Source organism: Drosophila miranda, assembly GCF_003369915.1.
Source record: "Drosophila miranda strain MSH22 chromosome Y unlocalized genomic scaffold, D.miranda_PacBio2.1 Contig_Y2_pilon, whole genome shotgun sequence".
Lineage (NCBI taxonomy): Eukaryota > Metazoa > Arthropoda > Insecta > Diptera > Drosophilidae > Drosophila > Drosophila miranda.
In genome coordinates this window covers 23,879,099-23,896,764 of record NW_022881614.1, presented here as the reverse complement: position 1 = coordinate 23,896,764, position 17,666 = coordinate 23,879,099, and the positions used below count along the sequence as shown (strand labels likewise).

General features: G+C 44.1%; 2 long non-coding RNA genes across 2 annotated transcripts; both read left to right on the top strand.

Moving 5' to 3' along the window:
* The first annotated feature begins 6,320 nt into the window (after positions 1 to 6,320).
* LOC117194047 lies at positions 6,321 to 7,236 on the top strand. Its single transcript, XR_004474729.1, has 2 exons — positions 6,321 to 6,362; positions 7,135 to 7,236. It is a non-coding gene; the product is annotated as an uncharacterized LOC117194047 (long non-coding RNA).
* A 4,761-nt stretch (positions 7,237 to 11,997) lies between these two features.
* LOC117194044 lies at positions 11,998 to 12,915 on the top strand. Its single transcript, XR_004474728.1, has 2 exons — positions 11,998 to 12,039; positions 12,814 to 12,915. It is a non-coding gene; the product is annotated as an uncharacterized LOC117194044 (long non-coding RNA).
* The last annotated feature ends 4,751 nt before the right edge of the window (positions 12,916 to 17,666 follow it).

The following is a 17,666-nucleotide window of genomic DNA, read 5'->3' as shown; positions in this document are numbered from 1 at the left end:
TATCTCGAACAAACCTGAGGTCAAGCCGATGAAGTCAGCCGTGCGAACCGCAGATGGGAAAAAGCAAGTTATTCTAGGTAGGATCTCCACACTCATTTGCTTTCGTGGAAATTCCAAACGAATATGCCTTTATCTTGTACCATCGTTATCGCAGGAGTTATATCTAGGAATAGACTTTTGGAGAAGCTTTAATCTACTGCCGTTCTTCTTAATGAGCAAAGCGAATAACAACAGTTTGGCGGCTATAAACTTTGACAACCCGATGCAAATACCTTTGTCGGAATTACAGCAGAAGGAACTAGTAGCGATAGTACAGATGTTCCCTTCGTTTGCCGAAAAAGGATTAGGAAAGACAAACTGGCTTACACATGACATAGAAATTTCCGAGACTCGGCCCATAAAACAACGCCACTACGCAGTGTCGCCTGCAGTCGAAAAATGTATATACGAAGAGTTGGACCGAATGTTAGGCCTTGGGTGATTGAAGAATCAGATAGCCCGTGGTCTTCCCGGTAGTAATTGTGCGTAAGCCAGGTAAGGTTCGCCTTTGCCTTGATAGCCGGAAAGTTAACGGAGTAACAGTCAAAAATGCTTACCCTATGCCCCTCATTGATGGCATTTTAAGTAGACTTCCAAAAGCGCAGTTCATTTCAAGCATCGATCTTAAAGATGCTTACTGGCAGATTCCGCTTACTCCAAGGGCTCGGGAGAAGACGGCTTTTGCTGTGCCGGGGAGGCCGCTATATCAATTCACGGTGATGCCGTTTGGTTTATGCAATGCCCCACAGACCATGTCCAAACTGATGGATAAAGTTATCCCACCATCTTTGCGAAATGAGATTTTCATTTATCTCGACGACTTATTGGTGATTTCGGAGTCCTTCGAGAAGCACATGTCCGTGTTGAAAGCGCTGGCCTACCGACTGTCTCAAGCTGGACTGACGATAAACGTAGAGAAGAGCAAATTTTGCCTGAAGGAAGTGAAATACCTGGGCCACGTGATAGGGTATGGGATGATACAAACGGATCCCGAAAAAGTTGCTGCTATTCGGGAGTTTCCAGTGCCACGATCGGTGAAGCAAGTGCGACGATTTTTGGGAACCACTGGATGGTACCATAAATTTATTAAAAACTATGCCGGAATTGCTGCCCCAATATCAGATACACTAAAGCAACGTCGATCGTTTGTATGGACCAACGAAGCGCAAAGGGCGTTTGAAAGTTTAAAAGACCAAATGTGCGAGGCACCAGTCCTACATAGCCCCGACTTTACCATTCCATTTGCCATTCATTGCGATGCCAGCCACACCGGAGTTGGCGGCGTGTTAATGCAAACGGATAGCGATGGTAATGACATCCCAATCGCATTCATGTCTCGCAAGCTGAATCAGTGTCAGCGAAACTATTCAGTCACGGAGAAAGAGTGTTTGGCAGCCATAATGTGTGTGAAGAAGTTTCGAGCTTATGTGGAAGGACACGAGTTCTCCATCCATACCGACCATGCATCATTGAAGTGGCTAATGTCACAATCGGACCTAAGTTCTAGATTGGCAAGATGGGCTCTCAAATTGCAGGGGTTCAACTTCAAAATTTTCCACCGCAAAGGTAGCCAAAATGTTGTCCCAGATGCTCTGTCGCGGGTGCACACCGAAGATCTATCGGCATTCAGCTGCGATGGATTGGTAGACTTGCAGTCTGATTGCTTCAAGTCGGCAGAATATTTGGAACTAATTCGAAAAATTAAAGGCAACCAGACACAGATGCCAGACATTAAGGTGATCGATAATCTCATATATCGGCGAGCAGAACACGCGGCTGCTGATCAGATCGCTGACGACCTGTGTTGGAAGCTGTGGGTTCCAACGGAGCTGGTGTCCGATGTACTAAAACAGAGTCACGAACATTCGCTAGCAGCTCATAGCGGCATTAATAAAACGTTGGAGAGAGTTCGACGTTATTATTATTGGCCAAGTTTAGTAACCGATGTGAGAGCGTTCATAAACAGCTGTTCGGTCTGCAAGTGCACCAAGTACCCGAATCGTTCGTTACGACCCCCATTAGCTCCAGTGAAGGAAACTCAACGAGTGTTTCAGAAGTTGTTTGTGGATTTCCTGGGTCCGTATCCACGAAGCAAATCCGGAAATATCGGTATCTTCGTTGTTTTGGACCATCTTTCAAAATATCCGTTTTTAAAACCCGTAAAGAAATTTACAGCGGAGGCGATAACTCGATTCATGGAAGAGGACCTATTCCATTGCTTCGGGGTACCCGAAGTGGTTGTGTCCGACAATGGAGTACAATTTAAGTCCCATCACTTCAATTCGCTGTTGAAAAAGTACAATGTGCAGCATTTTTATACGGCTGTGTACGCACCTCAAGCCAACGCATCGGAACGCGTTAACAGATCCGTTATTGCCGCCATTAAAGCTTACATCAAGCCAGATCAAACTAATTGGGATGAGCAGCTTAGTTCTATTAGTTGTGCCTTACGATCTAGTCTGCATTCAGCCCTAAACGACAGCCCCTATCGGGTTGCATTTGGACAGCACATGATCACCAATGGAGACACCTATCAGCTCTTACGAAATTTGCAGGTTTTAGAAGATCGTACCGTGAGTTTTGGTCGGGAAGATTCGTTTGATGTGATTCGAAAAACAGCCCAACGAACAATACAAAAACAACACCAACGAAACGAACAGCAGTACAACCTTCGAAGTCGTGAAGTGGCGTTCAAAGTTGGCCAGGAGGTCTACAGACGCAACTTTCAGCAGAGCAATTTCGTTAAAGGTTTCAGCGCAAAACTAGCTCCTACTTTTGTAAAAGCTAGAATAAAACGTAGGCTTGGTCACAGTTATTACGAGTTGGAAGATCCCCAAGGTAGACTTATCGGAAAATACCACGCTAAAGACATAAAGCAGTGACCATCCTAATACAGGTTAACGGTTTTCCTCCAAGCGTCTATCACCCTTTGATGTGATTAACACCAAAGTGTGATCTTGGCCGGGGGGATTTGTAGTGGTCGCTTGTCGGGCGGATAGGAAAGCATATTTGTGTTCTTCGCCTGAAAGTATGCCCGATGGTATTTGTACAATTTATATATTTATGTACATAATATATATATAAATATATTTATATATATTATATTGTTTATACAAGTATATATCACACCTCACCGAGATACTTATTAATTATTAAGTTTAGTCCCCATAGTTAGTGTATAGTTAGGTTGGCTTAATTTCTTGTTGTGGTGTTACATGTTAAATGTTCCTGGTCGTGTGAGGGCTAGCGCCATCTAGGGTTGACATTAAGAATATGCTTAAAAACGAACAAAAATCTCCCCACCATGTCCATAACCATTCAAGGTGAATGGCGAAGGATCGTGCAAAGGCAGATCCGGAGAACAAAATTTTTGTTGGTCAGTAGATCCGCCCAAATCTTTCTTTCTCCTCGTGGCCGTACAAGCATTCAGTTGCGCGGTGAGAAAAAAAAAAAATAATAAAAATAAAATTAAACCGCCGTAAATAACCGTGGTGTGAAACCAAAGTGCACTCGATCGGGAAAAAAGAACCCAAGAAAGCAGATTGGGCTCTAATCGAAAACGTGAGTACCGGCCTTCGACAGTGCTAGGAGCCTCGAAGTTAGATTTTCCGACTTTTTCTGTAGTTTCCGCTTGGAGGTGAGCAGCCCCAACACAAAAAAAAAAAAAACACCTGGAGAAAGAAGGAATTAGCACCTCAACCCCATCCCCCTATTTTCGCAGTGCCAGTTCCAACCGGGTAAATATGTGCATGGAGTAACTGTTAGAAAAAGTAGCCTGATCAGTATTTTCAAATTCCACATTAGAATCGGCACTTAGTTTGGGAATTATCCAAAAGCTGCAGCCCGAGCTTTAAGCCCCCGCACTACGAACCAGCTGATCCACCAAGTAGCGGGCAGTGAACTTTGGCTGCGCGAGACGAGGACAGCCGTCTGAACGGGCTTAGTGCGGCGAATTGGCGTAACCGTTTCGCATTCAAAACCGGGCCAAGAAACGGAAACCGGTGCTTGCAGTCAGCGTAGGACCGAAGCCGCTTAAATGTTCCTACCGGGCGGGAAAAAATAGTGCACCACGTGTGTACATAACCTCCCGGCGACCCCTAGTGGTATCGCCTCTCTTGTTCTTCTCGTGATTCGGCCTTACTGTTCCAAACGGTTATTTAAAGTGCAGTGGAGGCCAGCGTTTGTCTTATGTGCACGTTAGTGTCATTATGTAGGCTGAAGGAAAACTGTAAGAGATGTGCTCACATACATATGTATACACCGCCCACTGAAAGCCACTGAGGCCAGTAAGATCCCACCGTGACTCGCATTCCCTTGAACCTCGCAGTCCGTTGATATGTCTGTTTTTGTGTAGTTGGATATACTTAGTGTTAATTGTAACAAAAAAAAAAACCAGAAAAAAAACCCACCAACACATGGAAAGTTTGAAAATGCATTTGATAAAAGCTTAAAAGTTTGAGCTTAAAAGCGTCCGCTCGTCCGGGTCCCCTCCGCGAGCTTATGCCATGCAGCACGCGCTGTACGATTTTGTTTTTGGTTTGCAGGTAAAAGGTTAATGCACCCACACACAGCCACACGCCCAGCTACGAAAGATCTTTCGCCGCGGGAACACAAACAAAAACTGAGTGAGCTTTATAATATACCAACAACATTAAATTTTATTGCCTCCCAAAATTCCGCGAGCGTGGCAAAAGCTTTGTTCTTTTTTGCTAGAGCTGTTTGTCGGTCGTTGACCTCACCCTTTTAAAGTAGTCACAGCTGATTGGCCTTCTGCCTTTACAATACGCTTGGTAGAACGAATAGTATGTCCAACTACTCCCTGAAGCCGATGTGCTGGGACATGTGTACCTATATTGCGCTATAGTATTATCTTTCTATCTAAGGAAAAATCATTAGTTTATATCGCACTATAAAATATCGTATATGCACTTATAACTATTTACACTTATCGTATTTATTTATCTAAATACTCCCTAGTAATAATAGCTATATCTCTTGTGACGCTTTTCGTTCCTCCTTTTGTCCATTTAGCCTTGTCTTGGAGTTCTCGGTTAGTGTTTCTTTTTTCTTGTAACATGAATATAGTATCTGAATATAGTTTCTAATAAAATGATTGTTAAGATGAATATGTGCTAGACGTTACCGCAGTTGGGGGAACCATGCCGCTCGTGAGCGAAATAGGATGACCAATACCGGACACTCCAGGGATCCTGATATTATTATTGGCTCTTTCAGGATCATGGTAGGGTGGGCGTGGCACGACTCCGTGCCAGCAAAACAGAGATGTCCGCCGCGGTGGTAGATCCCTACTCCTTCTCTGCACTATCTTTGCCCCACTATACTTTCCGTACCCCTAACGATCCTTTCCTTGTCTGTCCCCCTCCCATTCCCAAAAAGAGTACGCGAATTTTAATAAAATAATACCAGCAGGAGCGAAGCAACCTAACTGGAGGGTTACCCCAAAGAACCCATCCCCATTTCCGACCAGAGATCAGCCGTGGAAGCGAGCGCGTACTCCTTCTCAGTTAGCCGACCACCAGCTTCATCGTGCGAAGATTCTCTTCGTTACTCGTTACATCGTGTTACACTTGGCTTGTTTCCCAGAGGGCAATGCCGGCTAGCTGTCGACCCCAGGGCTGGGTAGTTCCCCTTGCCCGCCAAATGTAGACAAAAAAGGAGACATACTACTTCTCGGGAAATCAAAACTAACAACAACCTAAAAACAACAAAGAAAATCATAAACAGACGGCTATCAAGTGGGTGAAGCTTGGGTGTTATCACTTCGCGCGCCCGCCCTACCTGTGACCAAACACAACGTTCATTTTGGCCACCCTCTGCTGGAAGTGTAACGGCTGGCCTAATCCATGGCTTACGCCACGCGTCCTCCCTCTATTTTAAATTTAATGCATCTTGCTTCAATATATATCCAAGCTTTAATAATCGTAAAATGACAATTTCATCTTTCTCATTAATAAATAGCTATACTCAAAATTATCACTAACCACTAAGAAACACCAAAACGTTCGACACAAAGGCAAACAAGGAAATAACTGCTGAAATTTCGTTCAACCAACAGGGATACCCTCACCCATACGTAATGGAATATGTGTAGATGAGTGGATCCAGTTTTACGGGAGTTAATTTAACTCGGGCCCCTACGGAGACTTAACCTACCAAGAGCTCTTGTTAAGGGTCCCCGGGACATAAACAATAAACAATATTTTTCCACAAATCGCTCGACCAAATACGGTGGACTGATGGGACCCCCGCGTCACCCACTAAGGGTTAATCTTCTGGCACTGAACAGCTGATCGCAGATTTAGGTTCGTGAAAGGTGTTGGTGTTTTTACATATTTTTTTTTCAATGGCCAAGATTAAACGGTTTAAGCTAATACTAATTACTAAATAAAGGACAACACACGGAACAAAATAACATTTAATGTGGAACTGTGTTTGGAGTGCGGATTATGTTTTTTTTCTTTAAGTTCAAACGACGTGGGCGATCGCTGGCCGTGGCCGGTCAGCCCTAAATTTATATAGGTCCGTGTATACGTGTGCGCGTGTGTGTGTGTTTGGGAATTGGGTTTCGGGGTTTTTACTTGGTGAATGAGACCAAACGTGTGGCACGCACTGGAAGGCGATGCAACGATCGTGCGGTGTGGCTAGAATCGCCCTGGCAGCTAAATCGTCCTCTTTCACCCTCCCCCTTCACACGTCCCGCGCTACTTGGCTCACACACGCGCAACTGGAACGAACTCACTCAGGTTCCGTTGGGCAGTCTTCTTCTCTGCAGTCGACTTTCTCGAACTCCAATGTCCCTCTCCAGGAAACCTTCTGGCCCGGTTCTGGTGGCTATATTCCTTGCCAGCTGTTAGTAAAATTTTTTGCATTACAACCTATTTTATCGCCCGCCTTTTCTGTACTCACTTCAAACTTTCTGTTTTAAGCACAAAATTTCAAATTTCGACGTTACTCCGTCCACGCTCCACGATTTCCATAATCCAATCCACGTTTTCTAATATTTTCACTCCTATTTATCCCTTTTTCCCTTACTAATACATATAACTAATCCTATTCTCTTCCTTATATCCCCAGTACCGGCTCCAGGTCCCCCCGATGTCCCCATACTCCATCGAGCCTCCCTGGACTTCCGCTAGATGGCGCGTCGCCCTCAGCCCTGGCCACCTATCGTTCAGGTGGGACTGGAACACCACCACGAGTATGTCGTGAGTCCCAGGAGGGACAACATACGCGTGGGCATGCCCACCGGATTCCGGAACACTATTGAGCACACGCCGGCGTGCCCTGCATTCTTCTGCCGCGCCCAACGTAGGCCACACCCACACCTCACTACATTCTCAGGTCTTTGGCGTGGTACACTCCTATGGGACGGCCGTTAAGGTCCTCCAGAGCATACGCGTTCTCTCCTACTGGCTTCACTACCCGGCATCGGATGAATTTGCGCGCGAACTTGGCATTAAAGCCTTTTCCGAAGTCACTAAGGACAAAATTTCGGCGGAATACCTCTTGTCCCGGCCTCGCGTAAAACACCCGAGCTCGCTGGTTGTATCTTACCCTACTACGCTCGTATGCCTGATGTAAACTAGCGCGAATCCTCTCTTGGATGAGTTGTCGCTTGTCCTGACCCTCCAGCAGCGATATGTCATGCTCGCCGATTGACCGCAGTCGCTTTGCCAGCTTGTAGCATGACCCATGCAAATACATTTGCTGCCCGAAGACTGCAAAGAATGGTGTTACGCCTGTCGCCTCGTGAACCGAGTTCCTAATAGCCAGTTCTATCTCCGGCAGATGCACATCCCAGTCCCGGTGATCGTCTTCCAGATACGCCCGAATCGCGCTGAGTACTGTGCGATTCACGCGTTCGGCTGCGTTACTCTGCGGAGAATACACTGGCGTCCTCATATGAGTGACTCCGAATGCATCGGTCATCTCCTTAAAAGTTTTCGAGACGAACTGAGCCCCATTGTCCTAATCAATCATCTCCGGCACTCCAAACTTGTAAAACACCTCGTGAACGAGGAATCTTACAACTTCCTTTGCTGTGGCCTTGGTCATGGTCTTTAGGAATGGGAACTTAGAGAACTGGTCAACTACAATAAATATCCACGCCTGACCGTTCTTTGACCGCGGATATTTGCCCAAAAAATCAATATAAAGTTTTTGGAACGGGCGCTCAGTGACCACTTCTTGCCCCATCCCGACCTGCATCCGATAGTTCGGCGCTTTCGACTCCTTGCACATGGTGCGTATGTATGAGTGAGAGACGTAACGAAGCGACGTTCTCTTATCTCCCTTTTTGTTCTCCCTTTCGTTCGGTCTCTATCTGCCTGCGAGCAGAGCATTTATTAGTCACAAATAAACCTTAAATATGAATGGTTGCGTTTTTATACCCGATACTCAAAATGAGTATTGGGGTATATTATATTTGTGGTAAAAGTGGATGTGTGTAACGTCCAGAAGGAATCGTTTCCGACCCCATAAAGTATATATATTCTTGATCAGCATCAATAGCCGAGTCGATTGAGCCCTGTCTGTCTGTCCGTCTGTCCGTCTGTCCGTCCGTCCGTCCGTCCGTCCGTCCGTCTGTCCGTCCCCTTCATCGCCTAATGCTCAAAGACTATAAGAGCTAGAGCAACGATGTTTTGGATCCAGACTTCTGTGATATGTCACTGCTACAAAAATATTTCAAAACTTCGCCCCGCCCACTTCCGCCCCCACAAAGGACGAAAATCTGTGGCATCCACATTTTTAAAGATATGAGAAAACCAAAAACGCAGAATCGTAGAGAATGACCATATCTTTTAGACTGCAGAATCTGAATTGGATCGTATTATTATTATAGCCAGCATCAAGAAAACAATTTCATTTTTTCTCGCCCTGTCTCTCTCTAACACACACGTAGCATAGGCGGCTTTGCTTAGAGTAAAACATTAGCGCCTAGATCTCAGAGACTATAAAAGCTAGAGCAACCAAATTTGGTATCCAGACTCCTAATATATCGTACCGAGACGAGTTTGTTTCAAAATTTCGCCACACCCCCTTCCGCCCCGCAAAGGACGAACATCTGGGGATATTCACAAATCTCAAAGACTATTAACGCTAGAGTAACCAAATTTAGTATCCGCACTCCTGTTAGATCTCACTATAAAACGAATATCTCAAAATTTCGCCCCACCCCCTTCCGCCTACACAACGGACGAAAATCTGTTTCATGCACAATATTGCAGATTCGAGAAAACTAAAAACGCAGAATCATAGATAACGACCATATCTATCTGATTGCTGAATCTGGATCAGATCAGATCATTTTTATAGCCAAAGGAAACAAATCAATTTGCAGTGGCTACGCAGCGCGTGACGTCACGCTCAGACTGATTTTCTGTCTCTCTCGCACGCACTCTTTGTCGTGTCGTTTAATATTAGCGGCGTCTGCCGGAGGAGAGCCATACTGACTTAGTATCGGGTATAACCGTAGAGTTGCGGTGTCCGCAGCAACTCACAACGTTCCCCGTCGTTTTGTTTCAATATACGGGTTGATGGGCGGATGAGCTCATTTTCGGAGGCAATATGTGTGTATGAATATTGAAACATAATAGTATTGGGGCTGCCAAGCTCCAAGTTCTGTCATCATTAGGTTTTTTTCGGTTTACAAAGTTCTTTGAACTGGATTGCCCAACGATCGAAAGAGCCAAAAGAAAAACCATTTCGAAATGGAGAGGGAACAATATAGGGATAGGGACAATATACGCCATAATATTCGTTGTTGCAAAACAAATTGAAAGAACAATGGCCCAGGGAAATGTATCCCCCTCCCCTATAAGAAAGCCTTCGTTCTGGTATATATGTGATTACTGGTCTATAACCGACTTAAGGGGCAATCTGTGCTTCAAATTGATTGAAGAAACCATTCCCGCTTAGCCGGTAGCCGGCAGCCAGCAGCGCTTCGCCTTTGCCGTTGCAAGTGAAAGAAAGATATCAAAGAGATGTGGCAGCAGCAGCCCCATCTGCAGCAGCCGTTTGAGACCCCAATGAGAAATAGAATGTGAACACATAGCAAGTGCACATCTGGACACATCTGCACTCGATTTCTTAATTGAATTTGGTCTAAAGCCCGTACATGCCTCTCTAGGAGGAGACTTTTGCACTAATAAGTTTATTATAAAACAATAATTACAAACAGAGGAGTAGGAAATAACGAAAAAGTCGTTGCACGCTGATTAGCTTTTGTGCTTCTGTTTTTCTGTTTTTGCTTTTGGCTCAGCTTTAGCTCCATCTTCGGCTCCAAGTTTAAGCTGCTGCTGCGGCTGCGGCTCCTGCTGGGGATGCTGATTAGGCTTCCATCAGCAGCAAAGCGAAACCGAAATCAAACCAAGCACGTACGCACAAGTGTTAATTGCAAATGTACCAACAGGCCAGAGGTGGTGCTGAGGTGGTGCCAGTCTCGGGGAGAAGGAGAGATGAGATGTGCACTGCGCCAGAGGTGCCAATACATTGGGCATGTGGCACATGTTACGCTGCGGCTGCTAAATATTGATCGTGGATGGGTTGGCGTTGGCGCATGCGTGACTTTTTGGTCTTTATACACTGGCAGAAAGCGGCAATACACATACACATACACAAAAGTATATGGTATATGCCTATGGATGCCACATTCTTACTTGTCAGACTGGGGACTGTCTTGTCATCTGTTTATAAATCGATGATCGACAATTGGATTATGGCAGTGACAGGCACAGGGACAGGGGCTGGTGCTGGTGCTGGGGCAGGGTGCACAAAAAGAGAGAGTGCCACACGCAGCCACATAACAGAGGCGTCAACGAACCGGTTTCCAACGGGTCGTCCAAGTCCAAGCCGGAGTCAGAGTCGGAGACGGAGTCTCGGGAGTCGCAGTCGAAGTCGAAGTCAGAGTCGAAGTGACGCATAAGCGTCAGCAATAATTAATCAATCAATAATTGAGGCAGCCCAGGCCATACACACACAGATACACACACACACTTACACACAGGCAGTGAGAGAAACGTCGTTCAGCTAATGACAGGGCATACACAATGGCCGACACATAGGCCCATTAAGTCTGAACAAACACACATCCGGTAAAGAGGGCAAGTGTGCAGTGCTCAGGTTGCTGAGGGGAGTGGACAGCGGACTCCGGACTTGGCCTTACCTTAAAGCACTCTTCGTTCCTAAAAGATTCCAATAGGGAGATATGCCTGGGAGAGGAGTATCCACCGCATCGTGTTACACTTGGCTTGTTTCCCAGAGGGCAATGCCGGCTAGCTGTCGACCCCAGGGCTGGGTAGTTCCCCTTGCCCGCCAAATGTAGATAAAAAAGGAGACATACTACTTCTCGGGAAATCAAAACTAACAACAACCTAAAAACAACAAAGAAAATCATAAACAGACGGCTATCAAGTGGGTGAAGCTTGGGTGTTTTCCCTTCGCGCGCCCGCCCTACCTGTGACCAAACACAACGTTCATTTTGGCCACCCTCTGCTGGAAGTGTAACGGCTGGCCTAATCCATGGCTTACGCCACGCGTCCTCCCTCTATTTTAAATTTAATGCATCATGCTTCAATATATATCCAAGCTTTAATAATCGTAAATTGACAATTTCATCTTTCTCATTAATAAATAGCTATACTCAAAATTATCACTAACCACTAAGAAACACCAAAACGTTCGACACAAAGGCAAACAAGGAAATCGCCGCTGAAATTTCGTTCAACCAACAGGGATACCCTCACCCATACGTAATGGAATATGTGTAGATGAGTGGATCCAGTTTTACGGGAGTTAATTTAACTCGGGCCCCTACGGAGACTTAACCTACCAAGAGCTCTTGTTAAGGGTCCCCGGGACATAAACAATAAACAATATTTTTCCACAAATCGCTCGACCAAATACGGTGGACTGATGGGACCCCCGCGTCACCCACTAAGGGTTAATCTTCTGGCACTGAACAGCTGATCGCAGATTTAGGTTCGTGAAAGGTGTTGGTGTTTTTACATATTTTTTTTTCAATGGCCAAGATTAAACGGTTTAAGCTAATACTAATTACTAAATAAAGGACAACACACGGAACAAAATAACATTTAATGTGGAACGGTGTTTGGAGTGCGGATTATGTGTTTTTTCTTTAAGTTCAAACGACGTGGGCGATCGCTGGCCGTGGCCGGTCAGCCCTAAATTTATATAGGTCCGTGTATACGTGTGCGCGTGTGTGTGTGTGTGTGTGAATAGGGTTTCGGGGTTTTTACTTGGTGAATGAGACCAAACGTGTGGCACGCACTGGAAGGCGATGCAACGATCGTGCGGTGTGGCTAGAATCGCCCTGGCAGCTAAATCGTCCTCTTTCACCCTCCCCCTTCACACGTCCCGCGCTACTTGGCTCACACACGCGCAACTGGAACGAACTCACTCAGGTTCCGTTGGGCAGTCTTCTTCTCTGCAGTCGACTTTCTCGAACTCCAGTGTCCCTCTACAGTAAACCTTCTGGCCCGGTTCTGGTGGCTATATTCCTTGCCGGCTGTTAGTAAAGTTTTCTGCATTACAACCTATTTTATCGCCCGCCTTTTCTGTACTCACTTCAAACTTTCTGTTTTAAGCACAAAATTTCAAATTTCGACGTTACTCCGTCCACGCTCCACGATTTCCATAATCCAATCCACGTTTTCTAATATTTTCACTCCTATTTATCCCTTTTTCCCTTACTAATACATATAACTAATCCTATTCTCTTCCTTATATCCCCAGTACCGGCTCCAGGTCCCCCCGATGTCCCCATACTCCATCGAGCCTCCCTGGACTTCCGCTAGATGGCGCGTCGCCCTCAGCCCTGGCCACCTATCGTTCAGGTGGGACTGGAACACCACCACGAGTATGTCGTGAGTCCCAGGAGGGACAACATACGCGTGGGCATGCCCACCGGATTCCGGAACACTATTGAGCACACGCCGGCGTGCCCTGCATTCTTCTGCCGCGCCCAACGTAGGCCACACCCACACCTCACTACATTCTCAGGTCTTTGGCGTGGTACACTCCTATGGGACGGCCGTTAAGGTCCTCCAGAGCATACGCGTTCTCTCCTACTGGCTTCACTCCCCGGCATCGGATGAATTTGCGCGCGAACTTGGCATTAAAGCCTTTTCCGAAGTCACTAAGGACAAAATTTCGGCGGAATACCTCTTGTCCCGGCCTCGCGTAAAACACCCGAGCTCGCTGGTTGTATCTTACCCTACTACGCTCGTATGCCTGATGTAAGCTAGCGCGAATCCTCTCTTGGATGAGTTGTCGCTTGTCCTGACCCTCCAGCAGCGATATGTCATGCTCGCCGGTTGACCGCAGTCGCTTTGCCAGCTTGTAGCATGACCCATGCAAATACATTTGCTGCCCGAAGACTGCAAAGAATGGTGTTACGCCTGTTGCCTCGTGAACCGAGTTCCTAATAGCCAGTTCTATCTCCGGCAGATGCACATCCCAGTCCCGGTGATCGTCTTCCAGATACGCCCGAATCGCGCTGAGTACTGTGCGATTCACGCGTTCGGCTGCGTTACTCTGCGGAGAATACACTGGCGTCCTCATATGAGTGACTCCGAATGCATCGGTCATCTCCTTAAAAGTTTTCGAGACGAACTGAGCTCCATTGTCCGAGTGAATCATCTCCGGCACTCCAAACTTGTAAAACACCTCGTGAACGAGGAATCTTACAACTTCCTTTGCTGTGGCCTTGGTCATGGTCTTTAGGAATGTGAACTTAGAGAACTGGTCAACTACAATAAATATCCACGCCTGACCGTTCTTTGACCGCGGATATTTGCCCAAAAAATCAATATAAATGTTAGGTATTATATTAATATCTATATACGGTCACACCATCCAAGGGATATAGAATAAAAGAGAATCTTGAAGACAACGCGTGCTTAAGTCTGAGTGTCAATACACTACATAATTGGCGACGAGCATAAAATAAAACGTATTAATATACATACACATGTTAAAAGTGCATATAATATATGAATAGCAACATGACGAAAAATGAAGCACCAACATTCTATCAAATGGCAACAATTGCTGAGTTTTCGCCACACCAAGAAACGTTCTGCATTTGGAAGGAAAAATTCGACATACATTTGTGCGAATTGAATGTGAAAGAGGAAAACACAAAAAAGGCAGTTTTGTTGAAGTCGATCGGTACAGCGGCTTACACTGTACTACATAGTTTGTGCAATCCGGTATCACCCGTATCAAAAGCATACAAAGGATTATGTGAAATTTTAAAAACACACTACACACCACCTACACTCATATTCAGAGAAAGAAAAAAATTTCACATGTCCACAAAAAGTGAAGATGAGACTGTAGCGGAGTGGTATGCTCGAGTTAAACAATTGGCATTGGAATGCAAATTTGGCTCAAATCTGGAAGCGTTTGTATTAAACCAATTTGTGATGAGCCTTCCCAACCCTATATATGAAAGAATATGTGAAGAAGACGAAAATCTAACTCTGGCTGATGCACTCAAGAAGGCGATGATCATGGAGACGAAGATCAGCACAAGGAAGACAGAACACAACGTCAACTACATGCATCAAAAGAACGGGACTAGTCAATGGCAGAGGCAAAGAGGCGAGAACAGAGATCAAGCAAAGAGCAACGGCAGAAGTCATTTCAAGGGCAACCGAAACGTGAGTTACAGAGGCGGCAGAAGCGACGGTGACGGCGACGGCGAAAACGACTGCGACGCTGGCAGAGAAAAGAAGCAGCAGCCATGCACACACTGTGGCTGGCGAAATCATAACTCAAACAATTGCAAGTATAAGGCATGCAAATGTCACAGCTGTGGAAAAATAGGTCACTTGGCGAGCATTTGTAAAAATAAATCAAAAAAATCCGTAAAATATGTATCTCAAACAAAACATGACACCTATTCTGATAATAATTTTGATAATGATAATTATAACTTTTCTATCTATAGCGTTGATACAACCTCAACTAGTGGAGTATATTATTTACCTGTAAAAATTGATGGAAACATAACGAAAATTGCTTGCGACACTGGTGCACCGTGCACATTGGTTCCAAAAACATTTTACGAAAGCTTAAATACCAGCAGACCACTTAGAAAATGTCTAGTTCCATATGTAGATTACAATGGAGATTCAATCAAAGTTATTGGTGAGTACGATGCAACGATCGAATATCGAGGTCTAAAAAAACAAATTGTTGTTGTTGTAACCAATGCAGTGAGTCCACCTTTGCTAGGTAGAACATTTTTGAGAGCTTTTAATTTTGAGTTAATGCAGGTGAACAATGTGTACGTAAATGAACCAAATTTTGTAATTACAGAACAGATTAAATCGGAGTTTGCTGAAGTTTTTGAGCCTCGTTTAGGTTCATATACTACGAATACGATATCGTTACTATTAAAAGAAGATGCAAAACCAATATTTTTCAAGCCTAGGTCAGTACCATTAGCATGGAAAGAAAAGATTGAAGTGCAGTTACGAAAATTCATAGATGATGGAATTTTAGAGCAAGTTGTTAGTTCTGAATGGGCAACACCTTTGGTACCGATTTTAAAACCAAACGGTGACATACGAATTTGTGGTGACTATAAGGTTACATTAAACCGGTCTTTAGTCGACGTAAAGTATCCACTACCTCGAATAGACGACATTTTTGCAGCGCTTGAAGGGGGTACACTGTATTCAAAACTTGACCTGTCAAATGCTTACAATCAGCTAAATTTAGATGAGCAATCTCAAAATTTGTGTACTTGGAGCACACATATTGGACTATTGAAAGTTAAACGCTTACCATTTGGTATAAAAACTGCAGCAGCTATTTTTCAAAAAACAATGGAAGGGTTGTTTCAGGGTATGCGAGGAGTTGTGGTTTATCAAGATGACATAACAGTTACAGGACGAGATCTTCAAGAACATATTTCAAACCTAAAAGCTGTACTTAGAAAACTGAAATCAGTTGGACTTAAATTAAATGACAAGAAATGTGAGTTCTTTAAATCCAAAATTTGTTACCTAGGATTTTCAATTGACAGGATAGGACTGAGCAAAAACAATGATAGAGTTGCGAGTGTATTGTTTGCACCGGCTCCGGAAAACGTATCACAGCTTAGAGCTTTCATAGGCATGGTAAATTATTATTCAAAGTTTATCAATAATTTCGCTCAGATAATGAGTCCTTTATATGCATTATTAAAGAAAAATACAAAATTTAATTGGACACGCGAATGTCAGAGTGCATATGAAGAGGTAAAGAAAGAAGTAACTTCTGAACAAGTTTTAGTTCACTACAACCCAGATCAACCGTTAGTATTAACGACTGATGCTAGCAGTCATGCAGTTTCAGGTGTTTTATCACATAAATGCAATGAAGATATCAAACCAATAGCATTTGTATCAAGAGCATTATCCAAAAGCGAGCATAATTACAGTACAATCGAGAAAGAGGCCCTGGCTATAGTGTTCTGTGTGAGTAAATTAAGACAGTATCTTTTAGGAAACAAGTTCATCCTTCGAACAGATCACAAACCATTACTAAGCATATTTGGAGACCTGAAAGGACTTCCATTGATGGCCTCTGCACGAATGCAAAGATGGGCACTGACTTTGTCAGGTTTTCAATATACAGTTGAACACATAAAGGGGACCTTAAATATAGCAGATGGACTCTCAAGAATGCCTCAATGGGAAACGGCTGTACCAAACGAAGACTATAATTACATACATTTTATACAGTCCGAAAAGGTGTTCAAAATTAGCTTCAAAGAAATAGCTCGTGAAACACGACGTGACCCAATATTATCAAAAGTTTGTGAGGCAATTAACACTGGTTCGAAGACAAGATTAAAAGACAGCGAGTTTTCTGCCTACATCTCTAAAACAAATGAACTTTCAGTGGAATATGATTGTATCTTATGGGGACACAGAGTAGTAATTCCAACCAAACTGAGACAAGCTATTTTAGCAGAATTTCATGCATCGCATGTGGGAATAGTAAAAACCAAAATGTTAGCACGTTCTTATGTGGGGTGGCCTTGCATGGATTCTGAAATTGAGAAATTAATTCGAGATTGTATTCCTTGTCAGGAACTACAATCAAGTCCAGAAAAGAGTCTGTTAATACCGTGGAAATCCACAGGAAAGGCTTGGAGTCGAGTACACATAGACTTTGCAGGACCAATTAGAGGTTTTCATTTATTGGTTATTATAGATTCTTATACAAAATGGGCAGAAGTATTCAAAACGAAGGAAATAACTTCATTGTTTACTATCAACAAGCTTAGAGAAGTATTTTGTCGATATGGTTTACCAGACGTGTTAGTTAGTGACAATGGACGACAGTTTACTTCTGATGATTTTAAAACGTTTATGAAAAACAATGGTGTTAATCACATTTTTACTGCTCCAGGACATCCAGCGACTAATGGTCAAGCAGAAAATTTTGTAAAGACTGTTAAGAAATCACTATATGCAAACATAAAGGCTAATGAAAGACAAGATTTTAATACAATTTTAAATAGATTTTTGATCGATTACCGAAATACGATTCATTGTACTACGGGCGAATCTCCTGCTAAATTATTT